Source organism: Triticum aestivum, chromosome 1B (assembly GCF_018294505.1).
Source record: "Triticum aestivum cultivar Chinese Spring chromosome 1B, IWGSC CS RefSeq v2.1, whole genome shotgun sequence".
NCBI classification, from domain to species: Eukaryota; Viridiplantae; Streptophyta; class Magnoliopsida; order Poales; family Poaceae; genus Triticum; species Triticum aestivum.
Window position 1 is genome coordinate 106,386,605 of NC_057795.1, and position 25,286 is coordinate 106,411,890.

A 25,286-nucleotide genomic window follows, 5' to 3' on the forward strand; every position below is an offset into this window, starting at 1 on the left:
CTTGGCTTGGTGGTTGCGCCGACGATCCTCTACGAGTGAGGTAGCTTGTTCGATTCGCAGCCAGCGCATTTATTTTTTTTGCATATGGAACATATACAGTAACGGGCCGGCCCAGCGCGGTGCGCTGCAGGCGCCAGTTAGGAAAATTGCCCTTTAGCCGGCGCCTGCAGCGCCGAATAGGGTCTGCCGATGGAACGAGGGGGTGACAGCGGCTCGTGCATGCTAGCGGCTGGGCCGTGGCCTGGCAGGCCCGGCGGGGTCTGCTTCTTTTTTCGTTTTTTAAAGCAGCGACGAAAACAAGTAAACTGGAAATAAAATAAAAATAATATATAGGCATATTATATATCATAATTTTAATAAAAAGATTCCTACAACATGAACTATTTCTCAGGGACAACTAAAATCTACAAAAAACAAACAAAGCAAACAGTGCTACTGTTGCAATAAAATCCAATAAAAATTATTTTTTAAATACCAAAATGATTTAAAAATTATTTTCTCCTAATTTTCCATTGAAGGGAATCATTTTACCTTTATTTCTATTTATTTATTTTTAGGAGAAAAATAAATTTGATTAAAAGCCAAATAACTCCTAAATGGTTTTGAAACTGAAAATTCAAACCACTTCCAAATCTTTTCTGTTTTTCCTCATTCAAATATATTTCAAATTTGCCCCTGGTTTGGAGCGTCATATTGCTCCTCTCTTTATTTTGAAATGGGTCAGAGGAATTTGAAACTATTCAAATGGGAAGGATTCCAAATGGAATTTCAAAAGTGGTTTAACTCCCCACTCTCTTTCATTTAAACTTTGGAGAAGTCATTTCATCTCCTCTCTTGAAAGTTCCTGAGTGGCATGAAGTTTGCATTACTTTCAGATGAGGTTTCAAATCATTTCAGATGGAAACACTTTTGGGGAAGTCCTTTTATTCCCTCTCATTCAACTTTCAAAAAGTTTCAAATTGCACTCAATTTCAGTCAATCATTCACACAACAATCATATAAATAATCAAAACTATTTATTTAATATAGCATTCCAAAATTTAGAATTTTAGGATGTTACAAACCTACCACACTTAAAATGAATCTCGTCCTCGAGATTCGAAGAGGCTAGCAAGAAAAGGTTAGGGTTTGGGGGTCTTCCAGCAATACCATTGATCGGAGTGGCCTAGTGTGCTACCACACTTAAAAATAGGGTTATGGTTCGCATAGATCTTATGTACTCCATCCTTAGTGTGGACACTATCGGTCTTCTCACATCTTCAGAGTAACTCCTACACTGGGGCTCTTCTAGTAGGGCATAATCTTTTCCTCAAACTCGTGTCCTTTCATCCTGGTGAGGTTCTTACGAGACTCAGTCTTCTTAGCAGACAAGTCTGTCGCCAATACTAAACAACTATCAAGATCTCATGGTGGTCAACCATTACAGGTTTCTCCGGCAGGAAAATGGTTTGGGTTAAGTCTCGCCGTATGACCTACGTTTGGCAACGGTTCTCCGTACATGGTTCCATCGTCCTACCATTCTAAGGTTTTGGCTTATCATGTCGACACTCTTCTAAAGTTTTCAAGGCTCTCTGATTTTCTGTCAACATATGATAGTTCATGTTAGAAGTCTTCGGTATGGGGGCCAATCCATCCCGTACTTGAACCATTACTACATACGAAGGCAGTGAATCACGTATTCTAACACTTGGGCATCCTCACAAGCATTGCAGAAATTTTCTTGTCCTCGAACAGGGTTCGGGTAAATCCATTGGTTCTGCAAGCTGAACAAGATATCTATAGTTTCTTCACCACTCCCGGGTTTTTTTTGCGTAACCTCCTATGAAACGTCTACTGATGGAGTCATAGCTTCTTCCAAATTTCTTCTTCCAGGGAGTCCTTGATTCCTTATAAATTCCTGGGCATGTGGGTTGTGGGCCTAATTCAACGCTTGCACATCTTTAAATCATCCTTTCGAGGATTATTATTCCATATTCCCACATTATACCTCTTTTAAATCCAATAGTACTTCATTCCTTCATACTCTTGAGGTAAACAACATGTCAAAAATACGAACTTATCCTGTCGAAACTCCACTCTGTGGAATATCATTACTCCTTCTTGGTCATTTGTTCACACAAAGGAATATCACCATTAAAATTAACATGAACTGGTTCATAAACTTATTCCTTGCATATCAATACTTAATTACATTCCTTAACCATTTTTCGTAACTCCAAATTCCAAAAGGTACTTTATTAAAAATGTTGCCATCCACATGGTTTGGTATGGTCAAGCACTACTTTCATCTTTATTCATTGGTCTTCATTGGAAGCTTCAGTCCCACTGGAATTGTGCGAAGTGTTCCTTGAAATCTTCTATCTTCTGTTTCATCGTAGTGGCCTTGAGCTTCATCTCCATCATCTCTGCATGCACTTCTCTTAGGTATTCCTGAGTATAATGGAGTCTTGCTTCAAGTATTTCTCCGATCTGGCGTATGGCTTCCATGACTGTTTCAGGAACAACATCGGAAAGTTGCTTGTGGTACACGTGAGATGAAAAAGTACTGCCCCATCGACTTTGGGCAAACTCCTTTCATACGGTGCAGGTGTACCTCCACATACCAAAGTTCCACTCCATTTTGCATGAAGGGGTAGCCTTTGTATACTGCATCTCCTTCAAGGTGAATATGCTTCATCATGTCCTTCAGGATCTTCGGGTAATCATGATCACTTGCCAGGGTCATGATTGTTTTAGGGCCCTTGAGGAAAGACTAATAAAGGGTTGTCATCTGCATGTGTAGGATAAGAGGGGTACTCAGAACAAACAATGTATCTCCTTGGGGAAAATTTAATTGTCTCCGGAAAAGTTTGGTGTTCATCTTGTCCATGGGTTCAAGGTTTCGAGGTATGGTTGAGATAGAAAGAGAAAGCAAATACCCACCCATAATCAACAAACAAATCTTAGCTCAAAAGAAAAAATTACCGTTTGTAATGGGCCATTCTACTATGGTTTCGTTTCCAAGTCTTCATTTCTTCGGGTCTTCAATGCTCGGGAGTTTCCAATTCCTGATGCTTTTCCCATATGAAGGCCTTCTTTTATTCTTCCGTAACTTACACCTCTCAAGGTTGAAATAACTACAAGCCTACGAATATCGTATCTATCCAACCATTCAATAAACACAAAAGATAATAGCAACCAAGCATTCATTTATTCAATCAATTCTAGAGTATCGCCACCCACATAAGTTGGTATGGTCAGATACTTAAATCGAAAAAGTATTCATCTTTATTTCTCTCATGGTGGGCTACTACTAAGCTAATTTATCGGGAACTTAGTCATTGTCCCCACTGGGCTTCTTCTGTGTGGACTTGATCTCCTCCAATTCTTCTGCTAGATTTTCCCTGTTGACGTGGAGTTTCTTGTGATGACCCTGTATGTCCTGAAGTTGTTCCTTGAGCTTCTGGATCTCAATGTCCTTGGCATGAGACATGGTCCTGCTGCTTTTCAGTTCCTGGCACATTCTCGGGATCTCGAGGTTCTCCTCCTCCAGCTTGTCTACCTTCAGTCTCTAAGTCTCGACCTCTTCTTGTAGTGCTTCATTGTCAAACAGGGCTTCAAGGAGGTCCATCTAAAGATTCTTGACATATTGTTCTACATCCTGATTGTACACTAACAGTGGGGAGAACTTCATCTTTTGCGCTTCCGTCAAGGCAATAGTTGCTCCATCAAACTTCTGCCATCCAATCCTTCCAAAGAAGTGTGGGTTTAGTGCAGCACGATGACGATAGAATAAGCGTGCAATAGCATCATGGACGGCAGTGTTGATGCCCATATCACAGTCACCACATATAGTTCTGAAGCTGATGTTTGCAGTCTTGGGGTCTTCTTTACGGCCAAAAACTTGGGTCTTGACTCCCCATGATCTAGACGTCCTCTTAGTTTCCTTGATCTCAGGTATCGGTAGCTTCAGCAGCCTGACTAGCTCCATAAGGAAGGGGCCTCCAAGAACCTTCTCGTAGTGTCCTCTTTTGTTCAGACCGTAGCTCTCCATCTATAGTTTGAAATAAGGAAAGTTCAATAAAAGAAATCAGGTGTTACGAGAGTAGTACAAAAAAGGTCGTTTCTATTGGGGTCTTCATATTACTAGGTCATTTCCTAGGGTCACGTCCTATAGTCAACATGTGCTCTGATACCATATCTGTAGCGACTCGACCTCAGACGGTCAAGCCTCTATGTATCTGTGTCATCCCTAGATCAGTATGCTGGCACACACAGTATATCAATGTATATATCAAAGTGCAATCACATGTATATATAACGTAAAACTGATATATACCTCATAAGTCTCAGCGGAAACTGTAAATCGGGTGTGGAGTCCCATCAACGCCAACGGCAGATTGAGTGTAGACCGTAACCCTGTATCCTAACTCTTACTCGTCAAATAAATATCTGCAACATGATACGTTGCAGCCATGTAGGTCAGTACATTGAATGTACCAGCAAGATCACAATATGAGAAAACAGGTGATAAAACTATACTATATGCAATATGGCTTTGTGGTTGAGTTTTGTTTTGCATAAAAGATGGGGTTTTTTGCCTACATCAAAGGATATAACTGGAGTCTGTACTATGGAGTTTCCTATCATGACATGGTTCCGCCAACGAATGTCTCATAGCCCAAATCATCATAAGTTGCCCAAAAATAAGTTATAAGTCCGGTGTTGAGAGTTCCAAAATAGATCCAAGTCCAGAGGCTCAAATTGTCCATAACCGGGTACACGGCTAATCGATTAGGTTTTAAACCCTATGCGGAGGTTTGTACACTTTACCCGCAAGATTCGATCCCTCTATTTACGTTCTCGCTCTTCATGATGTTTGAGAACAAGACGACCGAAACATGGTCTTCCAAAGAGTTCCCCTGGCCACTGTCCGGTGCTCATCCAATCCTATCATAGTTCTACATCTGCTAGCACCGTCCTAGCCAGAGTCACAACTAAGTTCAACCAAGCGAGAGACCATAATGACTTGCGGTTGCACATGTAAGCTTCTGGGCATGAAGTATTCTTTCGTCTCTTTGGGTCTGGGTGAAGCTTTCCGCAAGATGTCATGGCGGTTCTCCATGCAACCTAGCCATCCACTGGTTGCTCCAGGGTGCCCGTCAACCGTCCTTCATCTAGTAGTGTGTATTGAATTCTTGTCTCGAGTCTTAAGGCTTAAGGCTTTAAAGATGCAGTCCTTGCAGATGCCATCATGAAGTTGTCGTCCTTGACGTAGAGTCCTCCTTCTTCACACCACTCTCGTGCACTCATACCAAACCCCGTCTACTATAGCGTAGCATTAAAACTATATAACGTCCCGGGCTTGGTAACAAGGAGATGGGTTCTTACCTCATGCATTCTACTCAACTACAAGATTCAATAACACTATTGGAGGGATTGTTGAAAGGGTGCTACTACATGCAAATAAAACATATGTATGAAAAACATGGTCAAAGTGAACTTGTCTGGTATTACATGATGAAGATAAAATGCTCTTGGAATAATGACTTGATAGAACTATTCGTCACTCCGTCGAAAATATATATAACCAAACATTGCAATTCGCATAAGCAATAATCCTAGCAAACAATACTAGCAATCAAAATAATGATCAAAAAGCAATAAATAAAACAATAATGAAGTCAAAGAAAACCAAATAGAAATCCAAAGAAAAAAATTCAAGAAAAAGGAAACTATGAGTGTTTACTACAACCAACCCAAAGGTAGTTTTTGATCTAACTAGACTTAGGCAACATATCTCGTGAATCCAGGCTATTTCCTGTGTCCGTGTATCCCTTCTTTCTCAGCCCCACGATCTTAATCCCGCACCTCACATGCAGCCAAGCGTCCTTTTACATTTACCCGCCCGCTTTCTAACTTAAAACCATTGTTATTCGCAAAAGAGCCCCTTAAGCATCTGACACAAGATCCCCAACCCAATGCCTAGTTGTGCGCCTCAAAATCCTCTTTGCCCAATCAGCCGCATCTCCTCCAAAATCAAATTCCAATCGGAAGGCCTCCTACAGCGGCAAGCCGGCAACCACGGCCCGGTCGATTCCCTAGAAGTCCTCAGGCGATGGAAGCAAGTGGCGACGACGATGGAAACCCCACGGCCACCAGCGACGTCGACGATGGCCCGGACGGCCGTCTCGACGGCGAAGTCATCACGAACCGGCGTTGTTCCGCGCTGGTGACGAAGCATCTCTGATGAGACGCTATCCCCTGGATGGCCTTCCCCGGCCGCTATGATTCCTTCAGGGAAGCTGTAGACGATAACTACAGAAAGTAGAGTCTATGCTGTAGCAGATGTACTAGTGCAAATACTGAGTTGTTGTACTCGGTCGAGGGACATGCACATTACTAATGCAAGTGCTTGTATCAGTAAACTGTTGAATATTTACAGCATAATGAATGGCAATGGCTTGTTCAGATCAGATGTCGGAGTAATGGGCCACGGGTAGGCTAACCCGAGCCCCTGAACCTTCCAAAACATCGGGGCGGACTGCGCCCCTCAAGACCCCGCGATAAGGAGCCGCCTTTTGTGAGTCGGCGGCAAGGCCGCCGACTGTCCCTCACGGCCGAGTCCCAGGGACGACTTCGAGATAGGCCGACTCCTATTGGCGACTTCCAGAGAAGCCGGCTATGGGGAGTCGGCCCGCGACTCCGACCACCTCCTGCCTTCGCCACGATGGACGGGACGGGGTACGGTCACCGCGTGGCCCATCCCCCTCCCGCTTACGAAGGGCCGACATGGCTACAGTGCGCCGTATCGATGGAAATCTCCATCCGGCGCGGCACTGTTGCCATGCCTGCCCTGACCTCAGCCCCCGTGGGCGGCTCACTGTGCCCACGACGGCCTGCCTGTACGGCCCAGAGACGGCGGGTCCCACCCGTCAGTGGGGGTACAGAAGAAGGCAATAGCGCCACAAGACGGACCCGTTGGGAGTCGGCCCCCGGGAGTCGGCCAGCCCCTCCAACGAGCCCCACACGCCATTAACCAGACAAGATGGGGAATGGCAACAATGATCGTCCGTCAGGCGGCGGCACTGTTGCCACGACCCCATGACCAAGCCAGCGTCATTAGAAGCACGGCTACAGTACCAGGCCTATCGGCGGGGCCCGCCAGTCGGCGGGCCCCAGCAGTCGGCGGAGAAGACGGCGGCCTGAGAGACAGATGGCTGGGACCCGCGCCCAGCTGGATTACCATTGTATCCCTGGGGGACGGGCCTATATAAGCCCCCCGGGGCACCCATGCAAGGGGGATCGCTTCTTTAGCACTAGACGAGATCATATAGGAAGGAGGGAGCTAGCCTTGCCTTCTCATACCTCCAGGAAACAGCTCAAGGAGCAACCTTGTACTCACTTTGCCATAGTGATCATGCGGACACCCCGCACAGCAGCAGTAGGGGTGTTATCTCCACGGAGAGCCCTGAAGCTGGGTAAGATTCGCCGGCGTGCATGCCTTCGCCTCATCCCATTTCCAGGCACCGGCGACGTTCTACTCGCCCCCACCATGATAAGCCATCCCTTGGCATATGTCGCACCCAACCCCCGACATTTGGCGCCCACCGTGGGGCTTGGTGCACCGTCGTCCGGAGACCCGCTCTGGACGGGAACCCTCTTCCTCCCCAGCGAGCGTAGCCAGCCCGGCACGCCCGATGGCGCTTGCCCCGACGCGCTGCAAAGCATCGACGACGCCTGCGCAGCGAGCTGCCTTGCCGATCTTCTTGGTGAGGCTCGCATCTCCGACGAGCACACATCCGATGCGGGCACAGGCTGCCCCGAGAGGCGCCTCGTCAGCCTCCTTAACCAACTCCACGTCTCCGGCGAGCCTACCGCGGACTTGGAGTCGGTCGGCTCCACCGACCTGATGCTTGTCGATTCTGACACAGCGTCGCTCGAAGCCTTCCCCTCCGACGTGATCGTCTTCGACGATCCTCTCCCACGAGCCGACAGTGGCAGCAGCACCGTCACCGAAGTGTTCGTCATCAGCCATCGCGCCGCCTCCGACGAGAACGCCCGCGACGCCCTACAGGCCACTTTGCATGATCTGTCCGCCCCCATCCCGGCGGACGCTGACTCTGAGGCGCTGGAGGCACGCTGCCTTGCCCTCCTTGCGGAGGGCCAGAAGATTGCCACCATGAGACGCCTCACGGAGGCCCACTAGCGTGAAGTCGACCGCGTCGCCTTCGGCACGCCGCCTCCAGAAGGGCCAAGCCGAGTCGGCATCGTCACGAAACGCGGCGCGGCCATCGCCAGCATGCTGGAAGCGGACTGCCCGGTCTACGCCACGCCCCTCGAGAACCTACGCACCACCCAGTCGATCGTTGATGAGCTAAACGGACTGGGGGCCGACGAGCTCCCCTACATGACCAGACGCATCCAGCAGCTGATCGATGCGGCCGCAACCCGGCATGAAGCCGACGTCCGAGCTGGAGGCCCCCCTCGCCGAGAGCACGGCACGACGTCGCGTATGCCGACTGCGGGTGGCGCCCGTACGAGACGAGAGAAGGAGCCGGCTGCTATCCGCAGCCGGACTCCTATTACCATCGAGCGCGACGCAGAAGGCCACCCCCGAGGAGTGGAGCGACGAGGCGACCTGCCGCCTCCTCCGCCTCGTGGGGAAAGATATCCTACCCCGCCGCCTGTCGAGCATCCGACTCTCAGCGGCCGACTTGGTCGCCGCGAAGGAGTCGACGAGAATGATGCCCGCCATCGGATCGACCGCCTAGCGCGATCCCTGGCCCTGGAAGAAGAAGATGATGTCGGCCCGCCGTGTTTCGGCCCCCGCATCCGCGACGAGCCCTTTCTCAAAGGGTTCTCACTCCCAAGAGACACGCCCAAGTACAACGGCTCCGTGAATCCGGAAGACTGGTTGATCGACTACTCCATCGCCGTTCGCATAGCGAATGGCAATCGGCGCGTTGCCGTGAAATATGTCCCCCTGATGCTCCAAGGCACGGCGCGCACCTGGCTCAACAGCCTCAAGCCTTACAACATCAACAGCTAGCTAGACTTCACCGAAGCCTTCATACGCAACTTCACCAGCACATACAAGCGGGCTCCCAAGCCCGGACAGCTCTCCCTGTGCATACAAGGGCCCAGCGAACCGACCCGCGACTACCTCACGCGTTGGGCCGAGATCCGCAACTCCTGCGAAGGAGTGCACGAGGTCCAGGCCATAGAGTACTTCACCGCCGGGTGCCACGAAGGCACTTTCCTCAAGCACCGACTCCTCTGCGATGAGCCGGTAACCCTTGATGAGCTACTGGTCATCACGGACAAGTATGCCACGGCCGACTCCTCAATGAAGACCGAGCTCCGGGTAGACGCCTCCGGAAAAGTGCTGACGCCGGCTCCCAAGACGCCGGCTGGAGAATCAAGCCGGCGCCCGTATCAAAACGATCACAAGCGCAAAGCCCCTCAGACGGCTTCCAGCAGTCGGCAGGTGGCCACGATCGAAGAAGAGCAGCCTGAGGGACAGCCGGCTCCGAAGAAGCAGAAGGGCGGCAGGGCGGCTTGGCAGCCGACTTTCTCCTACGAGTAGACTCTAGATGGCCCCTGCAAGTTCCACAGCGGCGCGAAGCCGTCGAACCACACCACCCGGAAATGCCACTGGCTCACCAGAATCGCCAAGGGAGACGGCCTCCTGCCTCCCCCGCCTGCTGGGCCACCGCCTCCATCGCCACCCCAGCAGCCGGCTGTCAGGCCAGTCGGCGCAGTACAAGACGAGTACCCAGAAGAGCACGGAGCCTACATGGTGTTCACCAGTGTGGCTGACGATCGACGCAACAGGCGGCAGCAGCAGCAAGAGGTGAATGCAGTAGCATCAAGTACTCCAGAGTTCATGCACTGGTTTGAGAAGCCTATCAGTTGGAGCAGGGCCATGAAGCCGGCCTCGCAGCCGGTGGGCCGGCCACGTAAGCCGGCAAATTGACATAATCGTCGTTCGGGGCAACGTTCTTCACATAAAAGTAAGAACGTTGCCAGAGCTTCATCGACTGGATCAACGCGATAGGAGGGAAGGGGTTGTCGGCGGTGGACCTCCTTATGGCGATGAAGGCGCCGCACGGAGCCGGCACGCCCGCGATGACCGTGCCGAGCTTGGATTGGAAAACTCCCCCCAGAGCTCGATGGTGGGGACGACGCCGAGGAAACCCTCACACAACGAGACGAAGGCTGACAATAGCACCACCGTGTTGGGGTGAGGTGGTGCGGCTGAAGCTGGTAGAAATCGAGAAATGCGCGGAAGAAGCCGCTCGCGGGGAGGCCGACGCTGCGCATGCAATGCGAGTAGAAGATTACTCGCTCGCCTTCCTCCGGCGTCGACGAAACCTCCCTCGCTAGCGCAAGACGGACTCGCACAAGATGCTCGTCGGGCAGCCGCCACATCTTGCGGAGGAAATCGATGTGGTCGTCGCGGACGGTGGAGCCGTCCCAAGAGCTCGACGTCGGAGCCATGACGGCAAGCGTGGCAGCGGAGAGCGCTCGGCGCGGAGGTAGAAGGCCTGCGGCACGCTGGGAAGAAGAAAAGAATGGCAGAGCGGGAGCACAGCGAAGGGCTACCGCAGCGAGGAAGAAAAGGGAGGAGGCAGGGCGAGGGCGAGCGTGCGAACAACTGCTGCTCCCCCTACCCGCCCCTACTTATAGCCTCGCGCGGCGAAGCCGAGGAGGCGAGGCGCGGGGGGGGGGGCATGGGATTAACTGCGCCCACTCCCCCACGACCTGCGATTATCGCGCCTTGATGGCGAGTGGGAACCGCCGCCGGAAGACGTGTGGTCGGTTTCGGGCCACAAAAGATCCGTGCACGGGCCGAGGCGCGGAAGTGGTGGGCCCTGGCCTGCAGCGGCGTCCCGTTGCACACGTGGGCTGGCAGGCCCTCCCAGCCGAAGGGAGCCACGCGGCGCGCGGGTGGCGGGCGGTCAACCCGGCGCTTGGCTGGCGCACCAGCTGTTTTCCCGCCTTTGGAATTTGGGAAGGCTTCGCCGAGAAGGCACGCACAAGGGAGGCTAGCTCCTAGCTGCCGGCTCTTCGGGATAGGAAGCTGGCCGAGTTTCTCGTTTCCCCCCTTTAGCCGCGAAGCCCGACCAGCTTCGGGGACTACTGTCGGAGTAAATGGCCACGGGTAGCCTAACCGTCTCCCTTTGGCCCTCAGAAAAAACAATGGGCCGACGGAGCCTTGATGCACCCAAGACACGGGGCCGCCTTCTTCCGGCCGGCTATCGCTTAGGCCGACTAGCGGAAGGCGGCCCGACCGTAAACAATCTTCGGGGGACGCCACAACAGGGCCGACTCCAAGAAAGCCGGCCCATGAAGGACCGGCTTCAAGAAATCCGGCTCATGAAGGACCGGCTCCAAGAAAGCCGGCCCATGAAGGACCGGCTCCGAGAAAGCCGGCCCATGGCACGCGGCCATGGGCCGCACCCTATAGTCAACCCCCCATAACAGTGACAAGACGGGGCGTGGCTACAGTGGACCCTGCCACCCCCGAATCTCGGAGCAAGCATGGCTACAGTACGCCGTACAGGGCGGACATCTCCTGTCCGGCGAGTCACTGCTGCCATGCGAATCATGATGCCATCCACGACGGGTCGCTGGTACGGCCCAGAAGCGGCGGGCCCCTTCGATCAGAGAGACATCCGAAGGCGGCCTGGCCTCCCCTAGCCGGCCTAAGGCCAGGCCGGCTTCCTGCAGTCGGCTTGCTCCCCTCCCCGGGGCGCACGCACCATTAAGAAGACAAGACGAGGTAAGGCTACAGTGAGCGCCCGCAAGGCGGCGGCACTGTAGCCATGCTTACCTCGACAAAGCCCTCGTCATCAGAGGCGAGGCGACAGTAACCAACCCCCGACAAGACCCCCCAAGTGGTGGGGCCGTCTTGTCAACCAATGGGCCGGCAGCCGGTGGGACCCACCAGTCGGTGGGCCCTAGAAGTCGGCGGACGTAGACACTAACGGCCTGGGCCCACGCCCAGGCCGGATTACCATTGTACCCCCTGGGGGTAGGCCTATATAAACCCCCGGGACACCCATGCAAAGGGTTGATCCGAGAGAGTTTTAGACACTACCATAGGGAGAGAAGAGAGCTAGCCTTGCCCTTCTTCCTCCTCCCACCGAACAGCTCAAGGAGCCTCTTGTAGCTTCTTATCGATCTAGTGATCATGCGGAGACCCCACAGAGCAGTAGTAGGGATATTATCTCCACGGAGAGCCCCCAACCTGGGTAAGATCCGCCGACGTGCATGTCTTCGCCTTATCCCGTTTCCAGGCACCAGCGATGTCTTATTGGCTCCCACAATGATAAGCCATCCGTTGGCATATGTCGCACCTACCATCCGACAATCTGCATCTCTGATTTTATACCTGAGTCCGCGGTAGTAATTCTGCAAGTCCCTCTTTGTGCACCCAGCATTCAGAATTCCACCCTCACTAACTTGCAGGAGCCTGTATGCCTGCGACGTTCCAATACTTGCCTTATGACATGTGTATAAAGTATTTTTTGCCCTCTCACTAACTCTACGATTTGATCTGATCAAATGACACTTATTAGGCGATACAAGACCATGAACATGGTGCTCAATCAGTGAGTCTATCTTGTAGGTGTTCTCCCCACAAAGTCTAACAAAGATATGGGCATCACAACCGCATCGTGTATCTGTCTGCTTACGCCTTTTCTTCAAGGGGTCATTAGTCTCTTTACTATCTTTTGCCTGGAATCCTTCCCTATTACACATGAAACGCTTAGTACGGACCACCTTATTCTCATTCTTTTTTTGTTGTCCAATGCGAACACCAAAACCTGATTGATGCGCATATTCCTTGTAGAACTTCTCCACGGCCTCGAGTCCTTCAAATGTCATACCCACTTTAGGCTTCAGATGCTCATCACATTCAGGTATAAAAAACGAAGACTGCAATATCAAGAATAAACCAAAATAAGCATCTTCATGCCTAGTTTCTGTTCTTAGTGCAAAGTGGACTTACGAAGAGAGGTATGTCTGTGTTCTTTTTGGGCGTACTAAATCCTCCCTGGCTCGTATGCATTTGAACGTTATTCATAGGATCCATACTGCTACACACAGGATTATAATATTAGCCTTCAAACTACACTTACGGATGTATACACAAGGATCGAATTTGTTTTTACCTCAAACTTTTGGTGCCCTCGTGTCTCTGATTGCAAGTGGTACTACCTGCTAGTTGTTCATCCGTAGTCGCCACTGCACCAAAGTATCACTTGTTATAGTCTTATAAAGGAGATGGGTCTAGATCGGAGAAATACATGCATGGATGGCTTGCCGGTTCTTGTCAGGTTCGTATCAACCGTGGAAGCAATGGAGCATATACAGGATAGGGATGCTACCTGTATGGGCTTCCTGCCGGTGGACGTCGGGATCAACTCAACGGAAATCAGAGACGCCTGGCGTTTGACGGCGGCGGCGCACGAGGCACACGCGCGGTCAGGGTATCCTTGCAAAATTAAATTGCAGGTTTTAGTTGGAGGGTGGGCGTATTAGTGTAAAATTACCACTAAGCTGCTAATTCTCAGGATTAAGATCGTGGGGCTGAGAAAGAAGGGATACACGGACACAGGAAATAGCCCGGATTCACGAGATATGTTGCCCTAGACTTAACATCAAATATTTTTTAAACAAATAATTTAACAGAAAATAAATAAAGTTTTATAAAAATAATAGAAAGATTTTTCACAAACTTTTCGTAGCAAAAAGAAACAAATGAAAAGCTTTTATAAAACTCTAACTATGACCTATACAAGTTTTCATAGAAAACTAAAGAAAAAATAAAATTTTACAATAAGAATAAAATTGTCTACAGGTAAATAGCATAAATAAAACTAAATTGGTCAAAAGTGACAAAAATAAATAATTTAAAAACAATTAAAACTATAAAGAAAGGCTAAAACAAAACTAGAACTAAAACAGTACTGTTTTGCCTAAAAACCTAATTTAAAATAAACTAAAAATAAATCACTATATGCTACTGGTTAGAAAAAACAATAATAAAACCGTAGCAAAAAGAATCAATCAAAAATACTTTGTAAAACTCAGAATATGACCAAATTAGTGATTTGAACAAAATTTATCAAATTCAAATTTAAATTACTCAAATTTGAAAAATAAGTACACAAATAGAAACTTCAACAAATTTGTGACAAATGCAAAAAGGATCACTCAATTTGGATCTAAAACATAAAAGATATTGGGTATCTAAGATTGAAACTTCTCTGTTTTTTATAGAAACAAAAAAACAAACAGAACGGGCAAGTCTACTGGGCTAGCGGCTGAGCGAAAACAGCGCTCAGCCGAAACTTAACGGAAATATGCATGCGTGCACAGAAAAGAAAAACCGGCTAAACTGGCCTAATCTAAACCGAACTGACCGTAAACTAAAACCGATCTAAACAAAAACCAATCTAAAAAAACCAAAACGCTTTGATCGATCTAGAGATAGAAAAAAAGGGAGGCCAAGGGAGGGGCTTACACAGAACGTTGAACAGAGAAGAGTACGCGTAGGCAGGGAAGTGGACTTCGGCGTGGCAGCGGCTCCGGTCGACGGCGGCGTCGACTGTGATGCCCAGCGGATGGGGAACTCCGAGGGGGTCCGATTTTTGTTGAAGGTGGAGGTCGGGGATGTCCAGGGCGAGCGGGGCGACTCGAGAAGCTCCTGTGAACCGGGAGCTCCGGCGACGGCGGACGAGGTTGAGGACGAGGTTCCGGTGTTCCCTGGACGACGTGGGTATGTCAAATAGATCCACAATCCCGAGGGGAAGTATAATATGGGAGGATGGGTCACAGAAAGCTCACCGGCGGGCGAAGTGGAGCGGTGAACTATGCTTGGCTGGCCTAGATCGGAACGGCGACGACGTGGGCTATCGTGGGTTTCCGCGAGAGTTTTCGAAGGGGATCGAGAGAGGAGAGTCGTGGCTATTTATAGGACATTTTGCTTGGACGAGGGAAGACTTGGGATAGGGTTTCCAAGAGGATCGGACGCGGCGGCGACCTGTACGTGTACGTGTACCTTCTCTGTTTCGGCTATGTACGTGGGGCGGGCCCCAGGCACCAAAAAAATAGAGAAGAGAGACCAACCTGTGAGTTTTCTCTTTTTTTGGATCCGTTTATTCAAGACGTTTTATATTTTAAATCGTGCATCCAAATCTCGAACCGTTTTCGCCGTAGGATTCCTCGCGTCAAGATCTTCAAAACTAGATCCCATGTTGATAGGCTTTCACGAACTTTTTTTTCACGAAAAAAACCGGACGAAAAAGTCGAACCGGGAGCACGGTTTTTTTCCCTTTCCGAAAGAGGCGTGACCGTGACTCTCGCGAAAGCACAATCGTGCCTCTCACGGAAGCAAAACTGTGCCTCTCGCGAAATAAAAAAATTTGAAAACGCGTTTCTTTTCGTTTCTGAGGAGGCACGGCCGTGACTCTCGTAAAAGCACAACCGTGCCTCTCGCGAAAGCAAAACCGTGCCTCTCGCGAAAGAAAAAAACAGAAAACGTGTTTTTGTTCGTTTCCAAGAGGCACGGCCGTGACTCTCGCGAAAGCACAACCGTGCCTCTCGCGGAAGCAAAACCGTGCCTCTCGCGAAAGGAAAATAAACAGAAAACACGTTTTTTTTTTCGTTTCCAAGAGGCATGATCGTGCCTCTCGCGAAAACAAAAACGTGACTTTCACAAAAAAAACTTTTTTTGCGCAAAACAAATTGTTTTTTTGAATTTTTTTGATTGAAAAGCTAGGGAAGACCGATGAAAAACCAAAACGTAAAACCCCCCCGAAAAAAACAGTGTAAAAAGCCGAAAACGCGTGCAAAAAAAATTAGAAGGGAGCGCCCAGAGTGTGACATGTGGCGAATGGCTGGGAACACGCCAAGTCGCGATGATCGTTGCGAGGCTCCCGAAGGAGCGCTCGTTAGTTAGTTGCCCCCGAAAACAAGTAAGCTGAAAATAAAATAAAACTAATACATAGGCATATTATATATCATAATTTAAGAAAAAGAATTCCTACAGCGTGAACTATTTCTCAGGGCCAACTAAAATCTACAAAAAATCAAACAAAGCAAACAGTGCTAGTGTTGCAATAAAACCCAATAAAAATCATTTTTTTAAATACCAAAATGATTTCAAAATTATTTTCTCCTAATTTTCCATAGAAGGGAACCATTTTACCCTTATTTCCATTTAGTTATTTTTAGGAGAAAAAATAATTTGATTAAAAGCCAAATAACTCCTAAATGGTTTAGAAATTGAAAATTCAAACCACTTCCAAATCTTTTCTGTTTTTCCTCATTCAAATATATTTCAAATTTGCCCCTTGTTTGGAGCGTCATATTTCTCCTCTCTTTATTTTGAAATGGGTCAGGGGAATTTGAAACTATTCAAATGGGAAGGATTCCAAATGGAATTTGAAAAGTGGTTTAACTCCCCACTCTCTTTCATTTAAACTTTGGAGAAGTCATTTCATATCCTCTCTTGAAAGTCCTTGAGTGGCATGAAGTTTGCATTACTTTCAAATGAGGTTTTAAATCATTTCAGATGGAAACACTTTTGGGATAGTCCTTTTATTCCCTCTCATTCAACTTTCAAAAGGTTTCAAATTGCACTCAATTTCACTCAATCATTCACACAACAATCATATAAATAATCAAAACTATTTATTTAATATAACATTCCAAAATTTAGAATTTTGGGATGTTACACAACACCAACAACATAATCACTAGCATCACACATAATCTCAAAAGGCAAGTTCCAATCAGGTGGTTGAACAACATGTGCAGTAATTAAGGCTTTCTTTAGTGTTTCAAAGGCTTCCCAACAATCATCATAAAAACAAAGGGAATATCCTTTTGCAAAAGATTCGTGAGAGGCCTAGAAATTTTAGAAAAGTCTTTGATAAACCTCATATAAAAACCAACATGACCAAGGAAACTACAAATACCTTTGATATCTTTAGGGCATGACATTTTCTCAATTGCATTAACCTTGGCTTTGTCCACCTCAATGCCTCTTTCAGAAATTTTATGGCCCGAGACAATATCTTCGTTAACCATAAAGTGGCACTTCTCTCAATTCAAGACGAGATTTGTTTGTTCACATCTCTGCAAGACTCGATCAAGATTGCTTAAAAAGTCATCAAAAGACTTCCCATAAACAGAAAAGTCATCCATGAAAACCTCAACAATCTTTTCATAAAAATCAGAGAATATAGCAGTCATACATCTTTTAAAGGTAGCAGGTGCATTACATAAACCAAAAGGCATATGTCTATAAGCAAATGTTCCAAAAGGACAAGTAAAAGTGGTCTTTTCTTGATCCGATTGTAAAATAGGTATTTGTGAAAAGCCAAAGTATCCATCAAGGAAGCAAAAATGTGTGTGCTTGGATAATCTTTCTAACATTTGATCAATAAAAGGCTGATGGTAATGATCCTTTTTATTAGCTTTATTTAATTTTCTATAATCAATTACCATCCTATAGCCTGTGACAATTCTTTGTGGAATAAGCTCATTCTTATCATTAGGGCAACAGTAATACCTCCTTTCTTAAGGACACAATGAACAGGACTTACCCATCTACTATCAGCTATATGATAGATTATACCCGCTGACAGAAGTTTCAATATTTTCGTACTTACCACTTCTTTCATCTTCAGATTTAACCGGCGTTGGTGATCAACAATGGGTTTAGCATCAGGTTCCATATTAATCTTGTGCTGACATAGAGTGGGACTAATGCCCTTAAGATCATCAAGAGTATATCCAATAACAGCTCTATGCTTCCTTAGAACTTTCAATAATCTTTCTTCTTCATGTTCTGAAAGGTTAGCACTAATAATAACAGGATATATCTTTTTCTCATCAAGATAAGCATATTTCAAAGTGTCTGGCAATTGTTTCAATTCAAACACAAGATCACCCTTAGGTGGAGGAGGACCTCCTAGAGTTTCAATAGGCAAAAATGTGTTTAAGCAGAGGTTGTTGTTCGAAAAAGATTCTATCTATTTCATTCCTTTCACGCATATGCAAATCATTTTCATGGTGTAGCAAATATTGTTCCAAAGGATCAGTAGGAGGCACAACAATAGAAGCAAGACCAATATTCTCATCCTTACTAGGCAAATATTTCTTATGAGGTTGTCTACTAAACTTGAAAAAAATAAATTCATGAGATTCATTACCAAAACTAACACCGACAGTTTGTTTCTCACAATCTATTTTGGCAATGACGATGTTCAAGAAAGGTCTACCAAAAATAATGGGACAAAAGTCATCTTGTGGGGAGCTAAGAACAAGAAAATCAGTAGGGTATTTTATTTTCCCACACAAGACTTCAACGTCTCTAAGAATCCCAATTGGTGATATTATATCTCTATTAGAAAGTTTAATAGTGACATCTATGCATTCTATTTCAGCAGGTGCTATTTCATCTATAATTTCTTGATATAAGGAGAAAGGAATAGCACTCACACTAGCACCTAGGTCACATAACCCATGATAACAGTGATCTCCTATCTTAACTGAGACAACAGGCATGCCAACAACTGGTCTATGTTTATCTTTTCCTTCAGGTTTGGCAATTCTAGAAGCTTCACCACAGAAGTAAATAACATGCCCATCAATATTATCAACTAAGAGATCTTTAACCATAGCAGCACTAGGTTCAACTCTGATTTGTTTAGATAGTTTGGGTGTTCTAACATAATTTTTGTTAACCATAGTTGAAGCTTTAGTATGTTCCTTCATCCTAACAGGGAAAGGTGGATTTTCAATATAAGCAGTGGGAACAACTGGATCAACATTATAAATGATGGTTTCTTCTTTAGCTTTTATCAGTTCTTTAATTTCTTCTTTAATAGGTGGGTGATATTTAAAACACTTCTCCTTGGGGAGATCAACATGAGTAGCAAAAGATTCACAAAAGGAAGCTACTATCTCATAGTCAAGTCCATATTTAGTGCTAAACTTTTGAAAAGCATTGGTATTCATAAAATATTTAACACAATCAAACTTAGGTTTAATACCTGACTCTTTACCTTCGCCGAGTTCCCAGTCTTCAGATTGAGTTTAATTCTTTCTAAAAGATCCCACCAGAATTTAATAGTTTTCTTCATAAAGGAACCAATACAAGAAGTGTCGAGCATGGTTTGATCATTACGAGAAAGCCAAGCATAAGAATTCTGAATAATAATTTCTCTTGATAACTCATGATTGGGGCATGAATATAAAATTGAATTAAGACTCCCCCAAGCTAGAGCGATACTTTCTCCTTCACGAGGCCAAAAATTATATATATAATTCCGATCACGATGAACTAGATGCATAGGATATTTTTTTGATGAAATTCCAATTTCAAACGGTTCTAGTTCCAAGATCCAATATCATCGCAGAGCCTATACCATGTAAATGCTTTTCCCTTCAAATATAAAGGGAAAACCTTCTTCTTAGCTTCATCTCTGGGCAAACCTGCAAGCTTAAACAATCCACAAGTTTCATCCACATATATCAAGTGCATATCAGGATGTTCGGTTCCATCTCCTGCGTAAGGATTAGCTAGCAGTTGTTTAAACATACTCGAAGGAATTTCATGTTCAACATTTTCAGTAGGTGCATTAGGTTGAGGGGCAACTAATTGTGGTTCTGATCGAGGTGAAGATACCGCGAATAAACCCCTCAAAGGATTGTTTTCCATAGTAGCAAGTAACAATAAATTTCAGCACGTACAGTAATAATGTTTCCTTACCAGTTTCCACTTACCAAGAGCGCTTCACTCCCAGACAACGGTGCCAGAAAATAGACTTGATGACCCACAAGTATATGGGGTCAATTTTAGCCTTTTCGATAAGTAATAGTGTAGAACCCAACGAGGAGCAGAAGGAAATGACAAGTGGTTTTCAGCAAGGTAATGTCTGCAAGTGCTAAAATTGTAAGTAGTGGAGTAGTTTGATAGCAAGATAATTTTTAACGAGCCAGTAACGATAGTAGTAACAAAAGTGCAGCAAGGTAGCCCAATCCTTTTGAGGCAAAGGACAGGCCAAAACGGTTTCTTATGAAAAGCAAAGTGTTCTTGAGGGTACACGGGAATTTCATCTAGTAACTTTCATCATGTTGGCTTAATTCGTGTTCGGTACTTTGATAATTTGATATGTGGGTGGACCGGTGCTTAGGTGTTTTTCTTACTTGAAGAAGCCTCCTACATATGATTAACCCTCTCGCAAGCATCCTCAAATACGAGAAAAGTATTAAGAACAAATTCTAACCATAGCATTTAACTTTTGGATCCAATAGGTCCCTTACAGAATAGTGCATAAACTGGGGTTTAAGCTTCTATCACTCTCGCAACCCACCATCTAATAACTACTCCCCAATGCATTCCCTTAGGCCCAAATATGGTGAAGTGTCATGTAATCAAGCTTTTAAATAGCGTCCGCTACCTCCGCTATTGCGGCCGCAATAGCAGTAGCGTCACCTTGCCGCTATTAGTTTAAGGTTGCGTTAGAAAATAGCGTGTTGTCATGATGTGAGCACTATATCACTTGTTAGACTGCTATATCGTCCGCTATCCGCAATATCGCCCGCTATATAAGTCCTTGTTGTTCTGTTGTGTAATCTATTTAGGTAAATATGTCTTGCTTGCATGGTTGCATGACCAAATATTGTTCAATTATAGTTTATATTCTTATATAAATGATGATTTCTCAAATTAAGTGTCATATTTTTTGTCAATTGCCTAGAAATATACAAAACAATCTCAATTTATGAGTGTTTTTTAAAAAATGGCTATGTGGACATAGCGCCCGCAATATGGCCCTCTATCCGCATTCCGCAACGCGGACCCTAATCCGCAACCAGGCCACTATCCGCTATTTAAAAGCTTGCATGTAGTCGACGTTCACATGACACCACTAAGAGAATGACAACATACATATCATCAAAATATCAAAACATATCAAGTTCACATGATTACTTGCAACATGATTTCTCCCGTGACCTCAAGAACGAAAGTAACTACTCACAAGTGATAAACATGCTCAAGACCAGAGGGGTATTAAATAGCATAATGGATCTGAACATATAATCTTCCACCAAATAAACCATATGGTAATCAACTACAAGATGTAATCAACACTACTAGTCACCCACAAGCACCAATCCATAGTTTTGATACAAAGATTGAACACAAGAGATGAACTAGGGTATGAGGAGTTGGTGCTGTGAAGATGTTGATGAAGATAGCCCTCCCCATGATGGGAGAGTTGTTGGTGATGATGATGACGATGATTTCCCCCTCCGGGAGCGAAGTTCCCTCGGCGGAATCGCTCTGTCGGAGGGTAAAAGTGCTCCTGCCCAAGTTCCGCCTCGAGGCGGCGGTGCTTCGTCCCGAATGTCCTCCTCCAATTTTTTTCTAGGTCAAAATGACTTATTGAAGGAAATATGCCCTAGAGGCAATAATAAAGTTATTATTTATTTCCTTATTTCATGATAAATGTTTATTATTCATACTAGAATTGTATTAACCGGAAACTTAGTACATGTGTGAATACATAGACAAAACATAGTGTCCTAGTACGTCTCTACTTGACTAGCTCGTTAATCAAAGATGGTTATGTTTCCTAACCATTGACATGTGTTGTCATTTGATAAACGGGATCACATCATTAGGAGAATGTTGTGATGGACATGACCCATCCGTTAGCTTAGCATTATGATCGTTACAGTTTCATTGCTACTGCTCTCTTCATGACTTATACATGTTCCTCAGACTATGAGATTATGCAACTCCCGAATACCGGAGGAAGACTTTTTGTGCTACCAAACGTCACAACATAAATGGGTGATTATAAAGGTGTTGTACAGGTGTCTCCAAAGGTGTTTGTTGGGTTGGCATAGATCGAGATTACGATTTGTCACTCTGTGTTTCAGAGAGGTATCTCTGGGCCCTCTCGGTAATACTCATCACTATAAGCCTTGCAAGCATTGTGACTAATGAGTTAGTTGCGGGATGAAGTATTATAGAATGAGTAAAGAGACTTGACGGTAACGAGATTGAACTAGGTATGATGATACTGACGATCGAATCTCGGGCAAGTAACATACCAATGACAAAGGGAACAAATGTATGTTGTTATGCGGTTTGGCCGATAAAGATCTTCGTAGAATATGTAGGAACCAATATGAGCATCCAGGTTCCGCTATTGGTTATGGACCGAAGACGTGTCTTGGTCATGTCTACATAGTTCTCGAACCCATAGGTCCGCACGCTTTAACATTCGATGGCGATTAGTATTATGAGTTTATGGGATTTGATGTACCAAAGGTTGTTCGGAGTCCCAGATGTGATCACGGACATGCCGAGGAGTCTCAAAATGGTCGAGAAATAAAGACTGATTTATTGGACGGCTATATTTGAACACCGGAAGTGTTACGGAGAAGTTTCGGATAAAACCGGAGTACCGAGGGGTTACCAGAGGGAGCGCCTATACGGTGCTGCAGGCGCCCGTTCGCGCTCCTGGCGCCTGCAGTGCCCTGTGCTGGGCCGGCCCACGAACAAGCAGCAGCAACAAAAAATCCAAGGAAAAATCCGCTCGTGTTGAAGATTCGAACTCGCGCTGCTGCACCCTGCACGCGCTTCGCTAACCACTGCAGCCACCTCCTAATACTTACCACTGGTACTGCATATTATTTAAGTACAATTGCAACCGTGCTGGTCCAAAATTTAGAAAGTTCCTAGATTTTAAAAAAGTTCACAAAATTGTTTCAAAAAGTAATGGTTCAGATATTAAAAAAAAGTTCACGAAAATTGAAAAAAGTTCACTAGTTCAAGAAAAAGTTCATAAACTGGAAAAGGTCCACTAATTTCAGAAAAGTTAATGAATTTAAAAAGTTCACGAGTTTGAAAAAAGTTCAGGGATCGGAAAAGTTCACGAAATTCAATATAGTTCAAGAAAATTGAAAAAAGTTCATTGATTTTCATAAAAGTTCATGAGTTTAAAAAAAGTTCACGAAATTCAATATAGTTCAAGAAAATTGAAGTTCATCAATTTTCATAAAAGTTCATGAACTTTGAAAAAAGTTGATTGATTTAGATAAAAAGTTCATCGGATTTTGAAAAGAATTCATTGATTTCGATAAAAGTTCATTGAATTAGAAAAGAGTTCATCGAATTTGAAAATAATTTCAATGATTTTGAAAGAAGTTCATCGAATTGAAAAAAACGTTCATATAAATCTGCTGAATATTTCTCACATATTTAAAAATAAAAAGGAAAAAGAAAAACAAAAATGACAGGAAAAGAATTGAAAAGGAAAAGAAAAGGAACACGGAAGAACAAAAAAGAGAGAATATCAATAATTTCACAGAGGTGAAGCCAGTCGGGTGGTTATTGCGTGTTCGATGGAACCACAGCTTCGCGAGTTCGAATCCTGCAGCACGCATAAGTCATGAATTTTTGTCACTTTAACATAGAAAACTGAAAACTAGTTGGGCCGGCCCAGTGCGAGGCGCCGCAGGCGCCCGTTTGCAAAATACACATTAACGGGCGCCTGCAGCGCCAAATAGGAAATGTCGTTACCAGAACCTCCCCCCGGGAGTTAATGGGCCAAGTGGTGCAAGAGAGGAGGCAGGCCAAGGTGAGGCGCGGGCCCCCCTAGCCCAAACCGAATTGGACTAGGGGGCGGCCCCCCTTTCTTTCTCTCCTTCCCCTCCTTCCTTCTTCTCCTAGTTGGACAAGGAAAGGGGGGAACCTACTCCTACTTGGAGTAGGAGTGTCCCCCCCTTGGGCGCACCCGTTGAGGCCGGCCGGCCCCCTCCTCTCCTCCTTTATATACTGGGGAGGGGGGCACCCCATAGACACACAAGTTGATCTTTTAGCCGTGTGCGGTGCCCCCCTCCAAAGTTACACACCTCGGTCATACCGTCGTAGTGCTAAGGTGAAGCCCTACGTCGGTAACATCATCATCACTGCCGCCACGCTGTCGTGCTGACGAAACTCTCCCTCGGCCTTAGCTGAACGTGTGCTGAACACGGAGGTGCCGTACGTTCGGTGCTTGGATCGGTTGGATCGCGAAGACGTTCGACTACATCAACCGCGTTACTAAACGCTTCCGCTTTCGGTCTACGGGGGTACGTGGACACACTCTCCCCTCTTGTTGCTATGCATCACCTAGATAGATCTTGCGTGATCGTAGGATTTTTTTTTTGAAATTACCGCATTCCCAACACTTATATACCAGAAGATGGGCACCGGAGGTGGGCCGAGGAGGGCAGCACCCACCAGGGTGTGCCTGGGCCTCCTGGCGCACCCAAGTGGGTTGTGCCCACCTAGTGCCCCCCCTCTGGTACTTATTTGCTCCAATATTTATTAAATATTCCATAAAAAAATTCTCGGGAAGTTTCAGCTCATTGGGAGTTGTGCAGAATAGGTAGCTTGACGTACCTTTTTCAGGTCCAGATTTCTAGCTACCGGAATTTTTCCCCTTGATGCATACCTTGCATATTATGAGAGAAAAGGCATTAGAATTACTCCAAAAGCATTATTATGCAATAAAACAACATAAATAACAGTAGGAAAACATGATGCAAAATGGATGTATCATGTATTAAGCAAAATAAGATGCATAAAAGATAAACATCACATGCAATCAAAATATGTTACATGATATGGCCATAATCATCTCGTTCTTGTGATCTCCATCTCCAAAGCATCATCATGATCTGCATCTTCACCAGCTCGACACCTTGATCTCCATCGTTGCTTCCTGGTCGTCTCGCCAACTATTGCTTCTACAACTATCGCTAACACATAGTGATAATGTAAAGCAATTACATGGCATTTGCATTTCATACAATAAAGAGACAACCATAAGGCTCCTGTCGGTTGCCGATACCTTACAAAACATGATCATCTCATACAATAACATATATCACATCATGTCTTGACCATATCACATCACAACATACCCTGCAAAAAACAAGTTAGACGTCCTCTACTTTGTTGTTGCAAGTTTTACGTGGCTGCTATGGGTTTCTAGCAAGAACAGTTCTTACCTACGGCAAAAACCACAATGGTGATTCATCAAGTTTGCTATGTTAACCTTCCTCAAGGACCGGCTATAGTCAAATTCGATTCAACTAAAGTAGGAGAAATAGACACCCGCCAGTCACCTTAATGCAAAACTAGTTGCATGTCTGTCGGTGGAACCCGTCTCATGTGCGTGGACATGTAAGGTTGGTCCGGGCCGCTTCATCCCACA

At 45.9% G+C, this 25,286-nt stretch overlaps 1 long non-coding RNA gene across 1 annotated transcript; it reads right to left on the bottom strand.

Annotated features, from left to right (window-relative positions):
• Window positions 1–12,586: 12,586 nt before the first annotated feature.
• Window positions 12,587–14,960, bottom strand: LOC123087637 (uncharacterized). The gene is made up of 6 exons (XR_006441458.1): window positions 14,842–14,960; window positions 14,519–14,760; window positions 13,380–13,486; window positions 13,164–13,236; window positions 13,001–13,085; window positions 12,587–12,927 (listed from the first exon to the last, which is right to left on the bottom strand). It is a non-coding gene; the product is annotated as an uncharacterized lncRNA (long non-coding RNA).
• Window positions 14,961–25,286: the final 10,326 nt, after the last annotated feature.